The sequence below is a fragment of the Sorex fumeus genome, unplaced genomic scaffold (genome assembly GCF_029834395.1).
Source record: "Sorex fumeus unplaced genomic scaffold, SorFum_2.1 ptg000070l, whole genome shotgun sequence".
NCBI lineage: Eukaryota > Metazoa > Chordata > Mammalia > Eulipotyphla > Soricidae > Sorex > Sorex fumeus.
Window position 1 is genome coordinate 9573279 of NW_026606127.1, and position 23392 is coordinate 9596670.

Consider the following 23392-nt stretch of genomic DNA (forward strand, 5'->3'; position numbering starts at 1 on the left):
GAAACTCACTATACACAAAGATGCACACAGGTTACTATGAGTCATCTATGTTGTTGATATCAGTTGACCATTAAACTTCACTGAGACCCTTTGTTCTGTCCTTTATAGGAGCCACATGAGTCTCACCTTCCGTTCACGTTGAACTTGTAATAAGGTGGAATGAAATCATCAATATGCTTCTCACCTCATCCTTCAGGAGAAAAATCCTACATACATTCAAGGTGGTCAAAGTGCAGACAACACCATCCGCCTTTTCCTGGAGATGTACACGGGACTGAGGCGAGAACAGCAAAAGGCTCTAGTTTAATGGTCTTAATTAAGGTTTCAGGGAACGACATTAAACAAACTCATATCCCATCTTCCAAAAGAATTATTCTGTAAAACTGATGCCTAGGGTATGGTAAAAGATAATATGGTAAAAACCATATTTTTCTTTCTGGGACATTAAATTTCTAAATCTATTTATTTATGCTGCTTTGAAATACATTCCTTGATTAGGAATCATTGTCTGCCATAGGAGTGAGGAAGGACAACACTCAAAGTAATAAGAAGAGAAAAATATGGAAAAATTAACTCCTACTAAGTTTAACACATATACTAAAATTGAAATGGTAAAATGATGAGCAGGGTCCTTGCACAGAAATGATATGCAAACTTGTAAAGCATTCCATATTTTTGTTGCAAGAAGAATGAACAGGTCTACTTTAAGCTAAGACAATCCCCACAAGTACAAAAATTATACATAAAGAGAGCACAAATCCCCATCACAAAAATCTCTCTCAATGTCAATGGACTAAATGTGCCAATTCAGAGGCACAGAATGGGAAGATGAATTAGAAAACTGAAACCAACATTCATTCTGCTGCCTGCAGGAAACACATCTGAACAATCAAATCACCCATGGGCTAAAAGTAAAAGTCTGGGAAACAAGTTTTCAAGAAAATATCACCTCCACAAAGCTGGAGTGGCCATACTAGTATCAGACCACATGGACTTCAGGCTAAAGGTTATCAGAGACAGTGAAGGTCATTTCTTAGTGGTAATGGGATATGTACATCAGAAAGAACTCACCCTCCTCAATGTATATGATCCTAATGACAGACCAGCAAAATACTTAAAAACTACTTCTAATTGACTTATAGAAAAACATTGATAGCAACACAATACTAGAAGCAGATTTCAACACTTCTTTGTCACGTCTCCATAGATCAAACAGACTGAAGCTCAGCAAGGAAATATTTTCTTTAAGGGAAGTAATGAACAACCATTGGCTTAGAGAAGATATCAAAGAGGAAATAAAAAGTTTCCAGAAACAAATGAGAATGAGGACACGAGCTACCATAACTTGTGGGACACAGCAAAAGCAGTGTTAAGAGGAAAGATTATAGCTCTGCCAGAATTCATCAGGAAGAAAGAAAGGGCCTACCTGAATAAATTAGAGCTCAAGATTTTGGAAAATGACCAACAAAAGTAGTCCAAACTAGGCTGGAGGGAGGAAATAATAAAACTTGTACCAGACATCAATGAGCTAGAATCCCAAAATAGAATCCAGAAGACCAATAAGAACAAAAACTGGTTCTTTGAGAAAATAAATAAGATCAATAAACCATGAGAAGCCTCTCAAAGAAATAAAGAGAAAGAATTCTAATAAATCGAATCAGAAATGCAAAGTGGGGTGTCCTAATAGAAAGTACAGAAATCCATAGGATCATCAGTGATTATTTTGAGAATCTTTGCAGCAGGAAATGAGAGAATCTTGAAAAAATTGATAAATTATTGGATTCCAATTACCTCCAAAGGCTGAACCAAGATGATTTGGAATACTTGAACCTATCACTACCAAGGAAATTGAAATGATGGTCAAAAGTATCCCTGCAAACAGAATCCATAACCCAGACGGATTCAATAGTGAACTATTTCAAACCTTTAAAGAGGAACTGCTTCCAACATTTTTAAGATTTTCCAGGAAATTGAAGAAACAGAAATACTCCCAAATAGCTTCTATGAGGCAAAGATCACCCTAATACTCAAATCGATATACACCACAAAAAAAGAGAATTACAGACCTATTTCCTTGATGAATACAGATACAAAGATTTTCAAGAAAATACCAGCAAAGAGAATCCAGAAACTCAACAAAAGATCACACACTATGACCAAGTAGGTTTATCCCAGGATGCAAGGATGGCTTAACATTCTCTAGTCAATCAACAGAATACACCATCTCAATAAAATAAAGATAAAAGTCATATGATCATATCAATAGATGTAGATAAAACATTTGATAAGATCCAGCACCCATTCATGATGAAAAACTCTCAACAAAATGGGAGTTGAAAGTACTTTCCTCAATCTAGTCAAAGCAAATTACCACACACCCACAGCAAGCATTATTCTCAAGGGGGAAAAACCAAAGTCTTGGAGCAGAAATCAATGAACTGGAATCCCAGAATACAATCAGGCACAAAACAAGCTACCCACTCTCACCACTCCTATTCAACATAGTACTTAAATACTTGCCATATGATTTCGGTAAAAAAAAAGATATCAAGGGCATCCATATAAAAAAGGAAGAACACAAGCTTTTACTATTTGGAGATGACATGATACTATACTTATAAAATTCCAAAGAATCTACAAAAAAGCTCCTGGGAACAATAGATTTGTTCAGTATAGTAGCATATTACAAAATCAATACCTGGTACTACATGGCTTTCCCATATATTAATAATGAAAGAGAAAAAAGAGATAGAGAAAAACAATCCCATTCACAATAATACCTCAGAAAATAGAGTATAATAGAATCAACTAAAATGGTTAAGGAACTATACCAAAAAAAAAAAACCTTCAAAACACTACTTCACGAAATAAGAGAGTATATGAGGAAGTGGAATCACATCCCATGCTTATGGATTGAGAGGTTTAACACTGTCAAAATGGCAATACACCCCAAAGCTCTATAAAGATTTAATGCACTTTCTATAAGGATACCCATAACATTTTTCAAAGAAATAGATTAAACACTCTTGAAACTCATACAAAACCATAAACTCCCATGAAGAGCTAAAGCAATCTTTGGTAAAAAGAAGAAGGGAACACCTTCCCCATCTTCAAACCCTACTACAAAGTTTTAGTAATCAAAATACCATGATATTCAGATAAAGACAGGCCTCAGATCAATGGAATATAGTCAAATATCCTGACGCTGGCCCGCAGATTATTATTACCTAATCTTTCTTAAAGGCTCAAGAAATATGAAGTTGAGCTAGGAAGTATTTTCAGCAACTGGTGCTGGGAAAACTGGACAGCAATATGCAAAAAAAATGAACTCAGACCTCTTTATAGTGCCAGGCACACAGTCAGATCAAATGTATTAAAGACCTCATTATCATACCTGAATTCTTAAGATATATGGAGAAAAATGTGGGAAGATCCCTTCATGACATTAAAGCTAAGGGAAACTTCTAGAATGAAACACCACTGACCAAGGAAGAGGAAGTGAAGATAAACAAATGAGACTACATTAAACTAAGAAGTTTCTGCAACTCAGAAAAAATGGTGACCATGATCGAAAGACAGCCCACGTAATGGGGAAAAATTATTTATGCAATACCCATACAATTAACCTCAAAATTCTGACTCCTGTATCATTAACAACACTAAATAGTTCCCGTGAATTTTATTCTTCTTCACATATATTTACTTTAAAATATTTTAGATTTACTTTTAAACCACAGGTAAAAAGGAAAAATTATAAGTTTTCTTAACAATAAAAAAAAACACCTATACATAGCCAGGTGCGACCCAAAAAACAAAAAAGGAAGAAAGCAAGCAAGCAAGAAAGAAAAAAATTAAAAATTAAAAAATAATGCTGTTTGCAATGCTAAGGATCAATCCCAGATCATCATTCTTTGCGTTTTTGGGTCACACGTGGTGATGCACCGTGGTTACTCCTGGCTCTGCACTCAGGAATTACTCCTCACGGTGCTTGGGGGGACCATACAGGATGCTGGGAATCTAACCTGGGTAGGCCATGTGCAAGGCAAATGCCCTACCTGCTGTACTATAGCTCCAGCTCCCCCCTCACTATGATTCATCATCTTGAGGGCCTCAGATTTTTACCTTCCACTTGGAAACTTCATCTTTACATTGACACAGTAAATTGAAACCACAGAACCATTGAATGGCATGTTATAATGGTAGCAGCCATGAGCAAACATTGATAACCCATAAGTTGGCTTGAATGAATTCTGTCTCAGAGGCTTCACTTCTGAGGATACCTGTCACTACCTCCTTTCTGTTACGTATCCCAGGATCAGAACCTACATCAGGCCAGCAGTAGAAATTGTCCACCCAAAAGCTAGCCTTCCACTGGGATCAGTATCCTTGATCCATCTAACTTGAAATTTTTCATTCATGACTTGTTGACCTTGTTTCAGGCGGAGGCATCCAGAGCATAAACTCAGCTTTCCCGTTGTTTCCACAGGAAACCCAAATACCTAAAAATGTTATCATTTCTGACGCCACTGTTAAAGATTTTTTGGAATTCCACGGTAAGATACTATCATTAATGTTATAATATTACTGTACTCTATAGTTCGGATCTCCCCAAAGAACTCTCTACCCTCCTCACTCCAAGTGCAGACTCCAGTGTATCATGATCCTGAACGTACTTATAATAGTTTCACTCAGGTTCTCCCCTAAAGTGCACAAGTGAAGTTCATACCATTCCAAGTTCTTATTCCTAAACTACCAGAGTGGGCTTGTTCCTCAAGCTTGTGTTCTCCCTTGAAGAAATACCGTGCTTCCTTTCTCTATGTCTCTCTTTGCTTGTTTTGTTAAATGACTATTCTCGCTTGAACATATATTCCATTCCACCCTACAACTGTTTCACAAGTTTCTAAGGGTTTTTCAATAAAATATATTTTGTTTCACTAAACTAAAACTTTTAAAACCCCAGAGCATTGTTAAAACCAATATTTGTATCTTTTACACCACAAATTTTGAAAATGAAAGGTGGAAAAGCAATGGAATACTACTCAGTTGTATGAAGTGAACTCTTCTTATTATTTGTATATAAAATGTATAACATGAGGAAATTATGTTTAGTGACAAAAACCAGGCAGAGAAAGATAGGCATCCTACAAATTCAGGCATACGTGGAATATGGAGAAAACAAATTAAGAGAATAAAATGAGACAGACAAACGTCTAAAACATTATTTATATTCTTTGATTTATAATTCAATTAACAATGGTTTCTCATACACATAATTCCAACATGACACTCCTCATTCTCTCAAAGAACAAACCCTCCCTCTCCCTCAGTCCCCGAGAATCCCTCCCTCCTAATCCCCTGACCCAATTGTGTGGATCAGTTCTCCCCTTACATTGCTCTCGAACCTTTGTTGCTACCTTGCTGTGTGTCTTTACATCCCTCATATGAGAAAGATCTCTCTGTATCTGCTCCTTTCCTTAAGGCTAACTTTACATGCATTATATCCTCTAGTTTCATCCAATGTTGAAAATTACATAATTTTGATCTTTTCAAAGCAGTAAAGACAAACTTTAGAACTATGAGACTATTTACTTACCAGATGGAAAGGTGTTATCAAAGTGGAAAAACTGAACAATGGTGAATGACAGAGTAGGCCTTTCAGTAGAGAGTGTAATAGGATACATGCTAGTTGATTCTGCATAATCTTAAATTTTATGAAATTCTATAATGTAATTCTATAAGGTAATTTTAAATAATCAAAAAATATTTAAATAATTTACATTTATCTATGATTATGACGTATCTTTTGTGTCAAACTATCAGAAATAAAAAGAATGTGAGATAGAGATATGGTGTATCACGATACTTTTAAACAAGAGAAGCGATAAAAATTTCTGTGTCTTGATGAACTCACATATAAATTGACTCCAAAATCAAATTAATATACTCAAGGAAAAATAAAACTCAACCAATTGAATCTTTTGCCTTCATTCAAGTTCCCATCTGCTGATCTCTGGCAGACGAAACAATTTTTATTTTATTTTATTTTTTTAAAATTTTTATTAGTGAAACACCATGATGTACAGTTGTACATTTACACATTTTTTTGCTTGGGTTTTGATTATACAATGATCAAATGCCCATTCTTCCGCCAGTGCCCATTTTCCACCACCATGTATTCCAGTATCCCTCCCACACCAATCCCCCCCATCCCACCCTGCCTCTGTGGCAGGGCATTCCCTTTTGTTCTCTCTCTCCTTTTGGGTGTTGTGGTCTGCAAAAGAGGAATTAAATTGCAATCATGTTCAGTCCATAGTCAGAATTTTTATTTTCAAAGAATTTTTGGCAGAGGTTTGGCATTCTTTGCTAGCAACCAACTCATTTTCTTCTGCATTTTTTTTCTAGAAATATATACTTATACTAAGACTGATTAGTCATGGCACCAAATTGACAAATGTCCCTGTTTTTACTTCAGTTCTTTTTCCTAATTATCACAAATTATTAGCAGTGGATAGAAAATAACTAGCCCAAAATTCATGAGGGAAATGGAAATGTTTATGCTTTCCATAGTTTGGAAAATCCCTGTCACTAGTATAGTGACATACATCTAAATTTGTAATCAAAATGATTAAGAAGAGGTAAACCATGACTGCCACTTCAAGGAAGAACGGGCCTTCAGCAATTATCCTTGGTTTCAGAAGGATGGCTCTGGCTTGGATGGGGGGCAAACATGAGAGCTGTGAGCTACCTGCAGTTAACACATGCTCTGAGGCTATGTGGTGACACTGCTGAGAAATGTCGAGAGCCCTGATTAGGTAGGGTCATGGGGGAGAATGGAATGATGACAAGAAAACAGAGCAGCAGGACAAGATGATAGTTTCCTTTGTATAAAAGTTTTCATCTCTAATGTATTAATCTGTGAAAAAGAGAACCAACTTCTTATCATTCTTCCTGGCAATATATTATCCTTACATATTGCTTCAGGAAAAAAACCCTTCCCTTGATAGTTATTATGGCCTGAATATCTATGAGGTCTTTGAAGTCTTTCTATGCATACAGTGCTGATGACTGAAACCAATCTCACTATTTAAGTATCTAAACTGCAATGTTCTCACCATTTAACTCTCTAAACTCTGATGGCTCCAAATCTTCTAAGATCAGCTTTCATCTCTTCCATGATATCTAGGCTTCTCTTCCCAACTGTCAACTCTCCCTTTCTTTCTCCCTCTCTCTACCAACTATGGTCTCCCTGCCAAAATTTGCCAAGACAAGCCTTCTTGAAATATAGACATAAGTTGACTTCTCCTTTTTTTTAAATTTAGGCAATTTTGATTTTCAAAGTCATATATATTGGAGATTTGTCATACAATATTCCAATTCTAATCACACCACCGGTGTCTTTATCCCTCCATCAACAAATTACACATTTCTCCCTGCATTCCCACCGATTTCCTTGAGAAACACATTTTGAATTTTTACTCTTGTACTTTGGATTCCATACTTACAGTAGTGTTGGCATTGGTGGTTAAGACATACACCTCAACTTTTTATGCTGGCCTTCCTGGATCAATGCCCACTGACACAATTTAGGGGAAATATATGAGAACAAATCATTAAGCTCCAAATTTTTCAAATAATCTTTAAACAATTCTAATCGAAAAGAAAATAGTGAGAACTGGAGGAGACAACCTCTTGTCAGCCTGCAAAGTCTTTTCATTTTTCCACATTACAACAGAAGAAATCAGTGAAGGAGGTCTGTCATCACGCAACTTAGGTGACCCTGCTGAGGTGTGGTCAACAGGGTGTTTTGTGCTCTTCTCTCCTTCCACCAGAAGTCCCAACCCTATGATTTTTGTCTCTTCAGCCCGCATAAAATGAAAAAGTTTTACCACACAGACATCCATGCAATGAGCCCAGCCATAGTGATAAAAATAAATTTCAGCAAATTCATAGGTTAGTCATGGTGGTAGAATCTAAATATCATGTTTTTGTATTGAATCTGCAGGAGACACATATTACAAACCTTTTCATGATTCAGTTTCAATCATAGGATATTTTAACACCTAACCTCCTCTAGTATACAGTTCCATTGCTAATGTCCCCAGTTTCTCTCCCACCACTCCCTCTCCCAACCCCAAACCCCACCTGACAGCCTGCTGTCTCTACACTATGGCAGGCACCTCTCTCTCTCTCTTTCTCTCTCTCTCTCTCTCTCTCTCTCTCTCTCTCTCTCTTTCTCTCTCTCTCTCACACACACACACACACACACACACACATCCTTTGGGCATTATGGATTGTAATACAGAGAGTGAGAGGTTCTCACGTTTATTCCTTTACCTACTTTCAGGACTCAGTTCTCACCCAGAGTAATCACTTCCAACTATCATTGTCATAGCGGTCCCTACTTTATTCCAAATGCTCGCCTTCAGCACTTGTGGCAAGCGTCCAACCATTGACCAATTCTCCTGGCCTGTGTTTCTGCTACCCTTGGGTATTAGTCCCATTTTCTGTTTTTTTATATCCAAAAAATAGGGTAGTCCAATCAGTATACCCCTTTCCTTCTGACTGATTTCATTGAGCATGATATTCTTCCCTGTTCATCCATTTATAAGCAAATTTCATGATGTCAGTTTCCTGCCAACTGCGTAGTATTCAATTGTGTAGGTATACCATAGTTTCTTCTGGCTATTGTGAATGGTACTGCAGATGGTATTTCTGTTGTAAATATCATGTTTAATGTAAATTACCGTAGGGCTGGAGCGATAGCACAGCGGGTAGGGCGTTTGCCTTACACGCGGCCAACATGGCCGACCCGAGTTCGATTCCTCCGCCCCTCTCAGAGAGCCCGGCAAGCTACCGAGAGTATTCGATATGCCAGACACAGTAACAACAAAGTCTCCAATGGAGACGTTACTGGGCCCGCTCGAGCAAATCGACGATCAACGGGAGGGCCTTTACCTTTACCTTTTACATAGGAAAATACTTCTCACGTTCCAAACATACAGAATCCACTCACTAACAGAGCTTTTTAAAATTTTTTTAAAAAATATAATTTATTATGATGCTTTCTAAAAAACGGAAGCTATTAACAAAAACTCAGGGAAAGCATATTCTATAAATGCCAAAAATAATAACCTTAAGAAAGGGCAACAGCTACGTGTTCTTGCTCCTCAAAAATCCTTGTGTTTCTTGATATATTGTCAATATCTTTCTATAGCCTTCAAATTCTTCAACTTAATTTCTAAACACTATTTAAAGTTATATTAATTTAATAGGTGTAATCAGCTTTATAGGATATTTATTTGATTCTTTCATATTTTACATAAACAACGTTTGAATTAACGATAGCAATGTAGCACTGCCCTCCCATTGTACACTGATTTGCTCGAGCAGGCACCAGAAACGTCCCTATGGTGAGATTTGTTGTTACTGTTCTTGGCATGTCGAATAATTCAAAGGTAGCTTGCCAGGCTTTGCCATGAGGGAGGGTTACTCTCAGTAGCTTGCCGGGCTCTCTGAGAGGAGGAGAGCAATCGAACACAGGTTGGCCACGTGTAAGGCAAACGTCTTACCCACTGTGCTATGGCTCCAGATCATATATATATTTATACATATATATGTGTATTTACACACACATACATATCTATATATTCCTCTTACACGGCTCTTAAACTCCAACTCATATTTCTTCCTCCTCCAATTCTTTACTACTTCTCTCCCCATACTTGGTGCTCAACTAATTTTCCGAGTCCCCTCAGATGCATTTCTGAGGCCATGAAAAAGTAATGATAACACATACATGCAAGGAAGGCACAAAGCATATGTAGATAAATTTCATATGGACATATAATTGTGATGACAAGTTTACAAACTGTATTCGCTTCAAGTACAGAGTTCCTGATCTCTGGAACTGTGTATTCATACTCCATGCACTGTCAAATATCCAGCTACTGTCCACAACTAACTAACAACACTCCCCTACCCATTTCAGTCATTTAGTTCCCCTCCTATAAGGACTATTTTGATGTCAGAGTATAAAGGTTTGATTTTGCTTTTGTTTATTGGTCCATTTAATTTTTTTCTTTATATTCCAGAAACAAATCAAATATTTTTTTTAAAAAAATAAGGGACAGGAGGTGATATCAGGCAACAAATGAATAGTTGATGTGGTTGAGAATCAGCAAGAGTCTTCCAGGTCAGTGTGAGGAATGGAACATCCAGTTGTCCTTCCCAGCATATTTCCAAAGGGCTGTCTTGGAGCAGGGTACATGGTGGGAAGAACCGCAGGACAGTAGTAGTGCTTGAATATATAGGGGCCTATGTTCTTCTTTGAAAATGTAATGGTATTGACCTCCATTGCAAACCACAACACCTTAAAACAAAGAAAAAGCAAAAGTGAATGCCCTGAGTTGGGGCAAAGTAGGGGAGATGGGGGGTGGGAGGGTCACTGGGTTCCTTGGTGGTGGAGAATCGGCACTGTTGGAGAGATGGGTACTTGATTCTTGTAAAACTGAAACCCAAGTACAAAGGTATGTAAGTCTACAACTGTACCTCATGGTGTTTCACTAATAAAAGTAAATAAACAAAAACTAAAAAATTAAAAGTGCTATCAGCTGGTATAAGAAAAAAATGTAATGGTGTTGACTAGATTAAATCAAGATCATTTTTAGCTATAGGATGCTATGATTCAGCTTTGATTCACTGATTGATACTTTGAAATGTCCCAGTTCATCCTCATTCAGAGAAGTCATTTATTTCTTCGAGTATTGATTTGTACAGGGAATTCCTCACAAAATTCTTTATATAATGTCTATTGAGGGACTCAAGGATAATGTTCTTATTATCATTTTCAAGGAATACAAAAATACTCTTTTAATAAGATTTTCTTGGTTCTCTATCTAAAAGCTAAATGACAACAATTAAGTTTAACTCAACATTTTCTAAAGCGCATCACATTAGTACTTGAAAAGAAATTTTAAAAGACTCTGGGAGAGGGGAGGAGGAAAAGTCATGGATCTATAAGGATTAGTACAAGTCTTTGGGTCTGTGGGGCATGGGAGTGTGTAGAAAAGTTGAGATCACACTCAGCTATGTGATCTAATCTTTATATATCTATTCTCTAAATTAGATACCAGCGATATATTCACACAGGTCTATTCATATGACTATCATGTACACTAAGGAAATCCAGGGAAATAATTCTTAGCACTGACATTCTTGTAAATTTAAGTAGTAATCAGGTTTTTATCGTTATGTTGCTATGATTTCATAGGCAGTGTTTCTTTCCTTAACCAACCTGGAATGTCTTTAAAAAACCAAATATAGAAACATTCTTTCATTTTTAATTAAATATAGAAAAGGCTGAATTTACAGGTTAAATTGACATGAATATCTTTTTCAATAGTCTATTAGGGACACTGTCCTTGACTTGTTTTATTAGGAACTGAATGTGGTACCCTATAATCTCTAATTCCATCCCTAGTCCTCCCTTCTCTACTTGTACCAATCAAGACAAACTTCACTTTAGACCTAGTTTTCAGTAATCTCAACTAAACATTAAAGTAAAAAATAAGTCTGATAAAATAATTCTGTTATCCAGCAGTTATGCAAGATGCTTAAACAAATGAACAGAATATTGAGAAAGAAATGAACACTCCAAATTGTGTTTTAAGAAGGCAAAGAATACATGTTGTAATTGACCATATAAAAGAAAGAAAATAAAAGTAAATTCCTTTGTAAGTTCTGGTATTCTTGGAACCATGTTGCCCATTGAGTAGTCAGCTAGCTAAGTCTTCCTTAACTTGGATTTTCCTTGTTCACATCCCTGATATTACTCTTCTCCTCCTCAGATCCCATTCCCAGTAAATCATGTTCCCACAAGATCTTGTTTTTTCAAGCTTTGTTTTCGCCAAATTTCAAGTCCTTCCTTTTGCACTTATTGTCTCTTTTCCCATCATTTCAGACTTTTCTCCCAGCATTTTTTCCTCAGATAATATAACTTTCTTTCAAGGGAGTTGAAGCTTGTTAGTTTTGAGAGTTGACTGGGATCATTTTCCTCTAGCCATACATTAAAGGTAGCAAAACACTTTTCACGTTTTTCTGTTCCCAGCCAGTCAACTACCCTTTCCTGGAAAAATCTATTCACTGGTTAGTGTCAGGTCAGTCAGAAACAGCGTTCATTTCCCCCCATTTTCAACAAATTAGTTACTGGTACCAAACAGAATTAGTTAAAAATATGTTCCTGTTGACATATATTTGCACTTCGGATCCATGTGAACACCTTCCACCTGGCTTTTTTTGAAGGTGGTCATCCAGTTTGCTTTTCTGGTGGCATTTTGTTTCTCACCATTCCTCTCCACAGCTAAGTGATGTGAAAGTAACATATATAGTAAATGGAATGATTCAAAGCTCCAGAACGAATGCCAGCCCTTTCAGCTCTCTCGGTCTTATATGTAACTTGTTCTTTGGAACGTATCTTATTTTCGTATTTTTGTTTTGAATCTTATTTACAAATAATATTTTAACTCATTTGAAAAACATCCACCAACTATCCCATGATGATCACCAGCTGTCCAGTTCTCTACCCGTCCCGGTTTCCTTCCCATTCATCCATCACCCCATTCAGTCTCCTAGGGCCATCTCTTTCCTCCACCACCTTCCAGGCTGAAGGAGAACCGGTACCTACTGCTTTGGAAGTGGTGACCTAGTGCGCATGTCTTAGTCTGGTATTTCCGGCAACGCAGCCCCAAAGCTATTTATAACGTTGGTTCTTGTGTGAGCTGCAGTTAACAACGATGTTTAGAGCAGGCTACAGGAACCAGGCACCATGGAAGACCAAGAACCAGCCCCTCAATCTAATATACTTTGAGCTCCCCCCACCAGAAATTTCCTGATAACTGGCTTGGCTACCTTGGGGAGTTTACAAATCCAAAGACTTACAGAGGCAATGGACCACATTGTGAAAACACCCTAGTGAAGTGTCACCGTAACAGCAACTCTGAATATTGCTGGGAATAAGTGAAATGTTGCAGCTACGGGTGCTGAACAGAGGGCCGGAGGACATGGTGACTTATCCTTGCATCTCCCAGGAGCTGATCTTCAGGCTTCATGCTTCAATTTTTCTCTTGGTTTTGTCCCTGTTAAGAGTCATCCTTGAATGACTCTGAGGGCGTTGATCACTCATTTGGTAGGTTTATTCCCCAGGCATCATTTATGGATAGACCACAAAAACCTTTTAGTACTGTGTCTCAAATTTGGTTATTTTTGAAAAGTGGCCATGAGGCGTAAACACAGCCTCCATGGAAGAATTTTTACTTTTCTTCTGGTCATCTTAGACTCATCTGCCTTCCTCAGCCTATTCCAAAATTATTCGTTTAACCAAAAACTGCAGACCGTGCCATTTCTCCCAATTTCTTGTGGAGGAAACCAGGTATGGGGCATACTTGATTGTGCTCTGGTCTTACTCCTGACTCTGTGCTCAAGATTCAGGTCTGGTGGGTCTCTGGGGACCATAAAAGACTGCAAGAAATGAACTGAGTCTTTCTTGTTTGCAGAGCAAATGCCCTGTAGGCTATACTCTTCCTCTGACCCTACCACACTCTTCATCAGGCGCATGCAATTTCTCATCTGATGGGTTTTATAACCATGGACCAAGTTTGTATTTCGTAGAGTCTTGTCTATTCACCCTTTTTCCTATCTCTAACTTCCCATTCTTTCCCATCCCATCCTTCAACACCCAGCCACTCCCAAAAACAACCACAGTTGACAGCATCTTCAAATTCATAACTTTTCTTAACAACCAATTTACTATGATGCTTCTCTTTAATTTGAAAAAATATATTAGAATAAATAAAAGGTGTATGGCATGTCAGTGTTTGCCTAGGAAAACTATCTGGTACCTCGAGTGGAACCTACCATTCCAGCTACTCCCATTACGCAGCCATAGTAGAAAGAGATGTCCATCTCTTTTTCCCTCTCAATAAAGTTCTGCACTTTCACCAAAAGAGGTGTGTTTGGCAGTGTTCTCAATCTCCCGCTGAGCCTTCCTTTTCATAGTCTCACGCTCTGGTCTCTGCTCATTGGTGATGGGCTTTGACATGACTGGCTTCGGAACATTGGACATTCTCCATGGAATCAGTTGGAAACACAGGTCTTGGAGGAGAAACTGACTCTGACGTTTGGTTGGCGACTGCTGCTTGTACACAAAGAGAGGAGGAGGTTCCAGTTGGAGGGAAGTGCCAGCTGCTGTTGGAGGGAACAGGTCTAGAAGCTGTTGGGTGACGAATAGGCCGGCTACTAGGGTTCTGCAAACCTGGTCGAAATGGGTTGGTTGAAATGGACTGAGCAAATTTGGCAGAACAACAAAAATGCAGTGGTTGACCAGGAAGAATTGGCAGCAGTTGGCTGAGCTTCATTGGTAGAGCCAGGCTTGGCATGGTAAGCTGCAGCAGGACGATGTGAGACCACATATTGTTGTCTCTGAGGAACAGGTCGAGCTTGGGGACTCTCCATGTTAAGAAAAGGCAAAGGTACCATTTTGACCTTCCCAGGAGGTGGCTGCTCAGACTGGGATGGAGATGAGCGTTTTTCAGCACTGCTACTTGGTTTTTGTGCTTTGACCTGAATTTTCTCAAGGCCTTTTCTATCCCCTGTAGCACCTAGCCATGGCTTGACAGCTGAGGATGGCTTGACATCTTTAGGCTTCTTTGAGCTACTCAGGACCTGGGAGGAAGAGATTCCAGGTTTTGGATCATTCTTCTTCCCCAGAGCTTGAAACACTTGAAAAGAATCCAGCATGTGTATGCCTAGGTAGCGGCAGGGCTTTTTAATGGTCTCTTGGAAAAACTCACGTTGACTTTTCTTGCATTTCATCTTGACAATGGTGGGCTTTTCTTCTGCCTTGAACTTCTTCCCTGGCTGCTTACACTCGTTAGCTTTCTTAGAGTTTTCTCTGGTGTTCTTTGTCTTCTGCTGCCCATGCCTCTTTTTCTTGCTGATCCTGCTGGAGGCAGCTTTGTGAAGTTTGCTGTTAGTTTTGGCCGTGGTCACAGGACACCTCTCACTGACTGCAGCATTATGAACAATCCCCGCTCCCCCTAGCAAGCATTCTCGGACGTTTCGCTGGATTTTGGCCTCTGGTTCTCCCTCAAGAGTTTCAGAAACCTCCTTTTTGTTCTTCCATTTTGCATCGGAGGTCCCCTTGGTGCCACTTGAATTTTCTTGCACCTGCTTCAGAGTGATGGTGTCAATGGTGTTCATTACGTGCAGATCTTTGCATTGATCTAAGTCTACTGGGATCTGGTAGGTCTCCAGAGGTTTTGAAAGCCCAGTTTTCATCTGGTCAAAATTCTTAACTTTTTGTTCCTGAGTTGGAGTTGGGTTCAGCGCCAGGTTACTTTGGGCTGGAGATATTATGGGAACTTTCACGAAGCTCAGGTGGTGGATTACTCTCAGGTCTTTGAATCCTGCTACTGCAAGATGTGGGCAATTCAGAAATTTGTGTCAGACCAAATGTCTGACCTGAAGGTTGCGATGGCAGGGAAGTCTCCATCCCCAGGAAATTCATCACTAAAAAGGAACCAAGGAAGAAATCAGTGCCTGCGAAATGAGATATTCGGTCCACAAAACTGGTGGTGCAACAACTGTGCACCTACCAGCAATAGGCAATGGATTATTATTGGGTATTCTTCGGATAATGGACAAGTCCTGTGCTCAAAGATTGGAGGTAAATGTTGTAGTTCTTACTGTTTGTCATGTGTTGCTCTTGTTTTTTGGTTTTCTTTGTATTTGAAAGAATTTCTGTGTAAACTAACTTGAAAAATAAGAGACTTGGGAAGAGCAATATTACATTTGTTAAGGCAATGGCCCTGCGCACACCTGAGCTCAATTTGATCTTTAGTATCACTTATGTTCTCCTAAGCATCTGCAGCAGTGATCCCCAGCACAGATCCAGGAGTAATCCCTGAGCACTTCGGTCTATGACACAGATTCAATGTCCTCCAAACAAAAAGTTTTTTAAAAATTAATTATAGATTTTCAAACTAATAAGTGCCATACAGAGCTTAGCTTTGTAATGTATTGTACTGTCAATTTATTCACTTTCATGGAAAAACAAAAGGGCGTTAATATCATAGAATAAGAGTATGAATGAAGCACTACTTCATCATGATATTTGTGCTGAGGTACAGATCCCAGATTTCATGATTTGAGTCAGAATCTCTGAACCACATGTGTATTCAGAACCTTTCTGTTCATTTATGGAAGGGAAAGTTAACGTGGTACCATTACAATTAGAGTTCTGAAACTTCTTAAGAAAATAACAAAATACTAGTTTAAGACATGAATTTTACTTTTAGTGTGGTAATTCTGGAGGACTGCTGAAATAGAACAGTGAAAAATGTGGCATTCCCTGCCACAGAGGCTGAGTGGAATAGGGGGTATGGGTGGTGGGAGAAATACTGGGAACCGTGGTGCTGGAGAATGGGCACTGGTGGAGGGATAAGTACTCCATCATTGTATAAATGAAATCGAATCACAACAATTTGTAAGTCTACAACAGTCCTTCATGAGGATAACTAATAAAAATTTAAAAAATGAAATAAAAAGGGAAAAAATGTGCTATTTTTTTCTCTGCTCCTGACGTTTCATTATAAGAAACTTAGATGTCCATTATACTATCATAACTTCCAATCTCCATTAGGAGCTCTTATATTGAGTGTGAAAATAACATGCTGTAAAATGAGTGAGGGGAGTAAACATGAACTGAATTTTTTTTTAATTTAAAAATCTCAGTGTATATGAATACTACCTGTCTACGAACAGTTTTCCTCATTTTTGACCCCAATTTTTGAATTTTCTTTCCCTTCTCTCCGTTTTACTCACCTTGATAACTCAATTCTGTGATGGGTTGAGCAGACAGAGAGAAGTCGATTCCAGACTAGGAGGCTGGTATTTGGTTATTTGGGGGCTGGACCTCCTTGAGAACCTTAACCATTTCTCGCGATGAGTTGCTGTAAGCTTGGGGGGCAGAGCCATTTAGCCCTGTGTATGACATGGAGTCATAGGACTGCAGGCCGGAAAGGAGAGTTCCCAGAGTGCCTTGATTATAGTAATACACCTGGCTTCCTTCCTTTTAGGGAAGTGACAGGCTTTGACTCTGAGGTGGAACCTGAGAAGGTATTTTCTCAACAAGACTGGCAGAAAGTGATGGGTACACAGAGTCCGTGTTGTAGGTAACTAGTGTTTTCTCATAGCTAGTTGCCATAGACATGGAAGAGACAGCGGTTTCTTGGTCAAGAATAGTCACAAAAAAGTCTCCCATGGAAGACATCACTTCAGCACTTCCTGCAATATCCCATTCCAAAACACTTGGGAAGGAAGCAGCTGAGGTAGATATATGACTCTGGTGAAACACTCCAGATAGCATTGTTGTGCTGAAATGATGTAAATATAGTCACTACCCATCAGTGGTTGGAAAGAGGTGCCAGAGGCTGAGGGCAGGAGTCAAGCAGAACTACCAGCTGGAGCAGATACTCTGGAGTAGTTGCAAACACTTCCTGTTAGGGAAGCTGCATTGTTCACCACGGGAAGGGAAAGCTGCAGAGTATGTGCAGTTCCCAATACAGATGGATTTTGAAAATTTTCTGTAAGGAACAAGAGGGTGATGAAAAAATCTGTGAGACTTATAATCTCCTTCAACGCTGAGAGGAACAAAATGAACTTAAAATTTAAGCCATCGAGATGCTTCTAGTACCAACAGTCAATTGAATTTCCAAAATTCCAACAATTTGGGGTGATTCAAAGCCTGGAACTTTTTGGCACTTAGTGCATTTGGTATCATGCTCCCAAAGTGAACACAGAACTGTAGAAGAGCCAGGTGATGGTGTCTGTACCTGGATTTCTTGCTTACAGATAATTCTCCTTACCCTAGAAATGCCTGTAGCTTGCCTCCTATTGAGTCCTATGCTATTTCCTAGAATGGAAGCTTTTTCAAACTAGGAAGTCTAAGAAAAGGGAAACATTCAATGGACAAGAGGAAACCTGAGGCCCAGAGATGGCATAGAGATTTCATATATTCCAATCATTTTTATTGGGCGGGGCTTGGGGTGGTGTAGAGTTTGGACCAATAACTGACAGTGATCTTGGGTTCTTCCTGGCTCTACACTCTGGAGTGACCCCTTAGAACATTCGGGAGAGTGTATGCCATGACAGAGATTCAACTGGATTGGCTGTGTACAAGGCAAGTGCCTTATCCCCTCCAGTACTATCTCTCTCTGTCCCTTAAGAATTTCCAGGTTACACAAACTAAAGCATGTGTTTTTTTGGCCAGGATCCTGCATGATCACTACAAGGCCAGAAACCAGAAGGCAGATACCTTACATTAATATAGGCATTTGGGTTCTTTATAACTATTACCATTGTAATCATCAGGTTTCCATTTGACTTGTGCCATGAGTACCTGTTACTTACGGTTCACATACGACTTAATCTTGTGGATGCATTGAAGTTTACCCTCATTTTTGATCCACTTCAAAAAGTACTACTGGAGTTTTTTCCAAGAAATGTTTTTGGAAGGAAAACTTTATTTAAACTCTGTGTCTTAAGTTGTTTATCTACAATGTAGTTACTCATAATTCTAAGAAAAATAATGCATACATGAATATTATTTTTCTTTTTCATGTGATTTTCATAGGAGGAAGTGTAAAGAAAACATCATGAAAAATATGTATCACAGAACTGAAAAAGGAGAATATAGATATTAATGAAATCTGGGCTCTGTAGCAAGCAGCATAGTACAGTAAGTTATGGAGAGCAGACCCAAGAGTAGGCCTTGAATAACAGTGGATGTGATCCCAACCAAAACCAAATAAAACAGTACAATAAGTTTTTTAATAAATTGTTCCACATATACAATATGAAGGCAGTATTCTATTTTAGAAAAAACTGCTAGCAAAAAAATGGAATAGAAGGAGATTTTTTAGTGCACACTTTACCACTCCATTAAAGAGAAAGGATTTACCAGTAACTACATAACAAAAAGAAAATAGAAGTAAATTTGATTGTATTTCATAGACAAGAAATGTTTTAAATGGGTAAAATACAGAAAGAAATTTCGAAAGTACAAAAAATTATTCTCATCAGTACCTTTGAATATTAACCAGCAAACAACACGTGTTAAACATAGCAGAGGATTTCACTTGATCACACAAGAAACAGAAAAGACCATTTAAAAAGTGATCATAAAATATTGCAAACTTACTTTCAACCCCTACATTAGAATTATATTTATCAACCTGGAAAACATTCTTCTCAATGTTTAATAAATGAGCACCGAAATCCAATAAATATCTTTTATGTAGGAAAAATCATAATTCACAAATATGACAGAAATGTGTAATTAGACCTGTGAGACTTGATTTTTCTATTTCCTCTTAGGATTTAAAACAGAAGTTGACTATTATCTAAATACTCTCATGTTAGGAAGAAAAAAATCACATGAAATAATATTTGTAAAGATGACAAGCAGCTCTTACCTGGAACCTACTTACCACACAAATGAATCAAATCTCCTGATTCAAGTTAGAATATACCATTTTTTTATTTAACAGGCAGCGCATACATGTACTTAAAAACCAGAACGTAATAAAAACATTGAAGATTCTGTGTCTTCCACCCACCTAGATCAGCACTATTAGCTATTTATGGGGAGCATCATTTCTGAAGCGTGTTTATACTCAAATTGTCAAGTATCAAGTATTATGTTCTAAGAGATAATAAGGAATAAAACCAGCTAGGATGGCTTTCTGATAAACTGCTTTTCCTACTGGTACCTTTCTTTTTTGATTTTAAATCTTTGGTTCTCTTCAACATTCTGTACAAACTTTTTCCCCTTCCTTGATAATCAACGTCCCTATGCTTTCTTTCCTTCTTTCTTTCTTTCTTTCTTTCTTTCTTTCTTTCTTTCTTTCTTTCTTTTTTACTTCTGTCTTTCTTTCTTTCATTCTTTCTTTCCTATTTATTTCTCCCTCATATCATCTAGTTTTCGATTGGTCAATGTTTGAAGACAGTGATCCTAAACTTTCTTAACTTTGAGTGCTTGCCTCCCTACCCTCAGCACTCCACACCTTACTCATGCCCCGTATTTTTTTATTACCTGGCTAAAATCAAATCACAAAGATCAATGATTATTTCTTTGTAGTATAACTTTATTTAAAATACTGAAGTATAAATACAAGTGGAGAGACCATTACAGATAAAACATGCTAGTATATATTAACAGTTTTCCACAGCATCTATATTTTCGGTTTCTGTAAAAATACTGTCTCTGATTTACTTATTTTCAATGGAAATCATGAAAAATTCACAATTAAAAGGAAAAAGGAACACAGAGAATCAACACTCATATATATACATATATATATACATACATATGTATTTAAGCATGTGTGTGTATTTGAGCTCCTAAGTATGTCTAAAATATAATGTAATCAATGAGGGAAAACACTTTGTATGTGAGAGAAAGTAAGTCAATGTCTAAAATCACACAGCAAATGTCAAAGTCAAGATAAAATGAGGCTTATAAAATTCTACTTGAATACTTACTTTCATTACTCCGTGCTCTTTTTACTTGACTGCTAAGTTTATGGATGATAAATCTAATGAAAAGCTTTGAAAAGTATTATTCCTTTCCTGACATGGTCAGAGAAGAGGAAATACCGATGAAAGGTAGACGAGAAGAGGAGATGGTACGAGAGTACGTCTGAACACTGAAGCGGCTTAAGACCACAAGTGTTCAGTACAAAGGGGTGCTCACACGTGATTGGTCATTGGTCACTCGTCACTTGCCATGATGGTTCAAATTTGTTTACAAACTACTACATGGGACCCCCAAGATTCTACCAGTTGGAGGTTGGTTTAGTGGGAGAATGATGTCATAAAGTAGGCAGTTGAAAGTTAGAGCCTAGCCAATCAGGAGGTCAGAATCCCAAGAAGACCACCGGATTGGATAGAGAGCATGGTAGAATGAAGCAGGCTAGGGAGATGGAATCCGACAAGACAGTTATAACAATTTCACCTTCGTCAGACTCTTGTGTTAGAAAAATATTCTCATTATACTCAAGAGCTTACATATTTCATTAACAAATCAAAAAAAAATTACTAAATAATCGTTTATATTGCACTGTTAAAGAAACAACATATGGTATTACTAGTATTTTTAGATAACGTTTACAGCACAGCAGGTAGGGCATTTGCCTTGCAGGAGGCCAACCCTGATTCCGATTCCTCTGCCCGGCAAACTACCCAGTGTATCTCATCCACATAGCAAAAGCCTGGCAAGCTCCCCATGACCTATTCGATAGGCCAAAACCAGTGACAACAAGTCTCACAATTTGTTGTAAGATGTTACTGGTTCCTGCTCGAGCAAATGGATGAACCGCAGGAGGACAGTGCTACAGTTCTATGATTGAAAAAAATTGTGGTTTCTTTCAATATGACAACACTTACTAGGATAAGTTGTAGATGAATCGAGATGTGTTAAAATAAATAAAATGAGAAGAAATAGTAAATGCACAGGTATCTTATTTGTACAAAACTAACAGTTGTTCTCGTACAAAACTAACAGGGTCCTCGCCGGGACCCCTTGGAGGGGAGCGGATTGTGCTTTCCTCCCTGCCCCGACCGGGGCTCCGGCAGCCGTAGACCTCCAGGACCAGCTACCACCATGCTGAGACCACTCTCCGCACACATGAAGGTACTGGCAGAGGGACAAAGCCACGCGGGTTCCGGGGCCGAGACCTCCAAGCCTACTCGGATTGGAGTCGAGCATCTTCCATCCAGATCCTCCAAATTCCAGCAGGCGGGGGTCACACCCACCACCTGGCCCCCTGGCGCCGTGTAATCCCATCAGCGGCCAAGACTCAGAGACTATAAAATCCAGCTCCGGGAACCTGACATCTCATCAGAACTTTTTTATGAAATCTTATTTTCTCATTCCTACTTTGGACAAACTTGCAGGCTATCGAATGTAGCCTGCCCACAGGGCAGAGTCTGGCAAACTGCCCGTGGCGTACCAAATATGCCAAATACCAGTAACAATGATGGGTCTCATTCTCCTAAAGAGCCGTGAATATAATCTCAGGGCTAGGATGAAAGAGACTTTACTGGGGCCTGCTCGAGGCAATCGACGATTAACACGCTGATGAAATGATGAAAACAGTTGTTCTCAGTTTAAAACTGTAGAAGATAAAGGAAAACATATGCTCATTTGTCCAAAATTTTACAATCTGAAAGAAAAGGACAAAAACCAAATTAAGTGATCAAAAAACAAGCAACACCAACAAATAGTGGCAATTAATATGATAGGCCAAGGATGAATGGTTTTAAAAAATTAGTGCTGTGAAATAAATCAGTATTTCGCTATTAAACTTGAATAGAAAAAATAAGCATAAACCATGATCACATAATGTCTTTGAAAGAAGTGTAAATGACTAGTAAACACAAGAGCAATTTTCTTTTTTAAAATTTTTTTTGTTTTGTTTTAGTAGTGAAACACCATGAGGTACAGTTGTAGACTTACAGGTTGTTGCGCTTGGGTTTCAGTTATACAGTGATGGAATGCCCATCCCACCAACAGCCCCATCCCCCATCCCACCCTGCCTCTTTGGTAGGGCACTCCCGTTTGTTCTATCTCTCCTTTTGGGTGCTGCGGTCTGCAGAAGAGACATTGGGTGGCAATCCTGTTCGGTCCTTAGACTACTTTCAGCAGGCATCTCCCATCCTGGGCAGATCTTCCCAGCACCCTTTATTGGGTGCTCCCTTCTCTATCTGCGCTGCCTTTTCCCCTAGACAGTGCAGCTGGCCTCTAAGCCATGGAGTGAACAACCTGGTATTTAACACAGCTGTTCTTAGGTGTTAGTCTCTTGTTTTGTTACTTTATGTTACCCAGATGCATGCGGTCTTTCTATGTCTGTCCCTCTCTTTCTGACTCATTTCCCATAGCATAATATTTTCCATGGTCAATGTTTGATGAAAGTAATCCCAAATGTTCTTACCTTTGAGGGCTTGGTAAGCCCTCCCTACCGCTCAGCACTGCACACCTTCCTCAATCCCCATATTTTCTTATTACCTGGTTTAAATAGAAATCTCAAAGACCAATGATTATTACTTTGTAATATCACTATATTTAAAATACTGAAGTATACATACAAGTGGAGAGACCATTAGAGAGAACACATGCTAGTATATATTAACAGTTTTCCACAGCATCTATATTTTCTGTTTCTGTAAAAATACTGTCTCTGATTTACTTGTTTTCAATGGATATCTTGTAAAATTCACTATTAAAAGGAAAAAGGAAACACAGAGAATCAACACTCATATATATTTATATGTGTAT

The 23392-nt window shown here is 38.4% G+C and overlaps 1 pseudogene; it reads left to right on the forward strand.

Moving 5' to 3' along the window:
• The first annotated feature begins 583 nt into the window (after positions 1 to 583).
• LOC130037183 (uncharacterized) lies at positions 584 to 677 on the forward strand (annotated as a pseudogene).
• Positions 678 to 23392: the final 22715 nt, after the last annotated feature.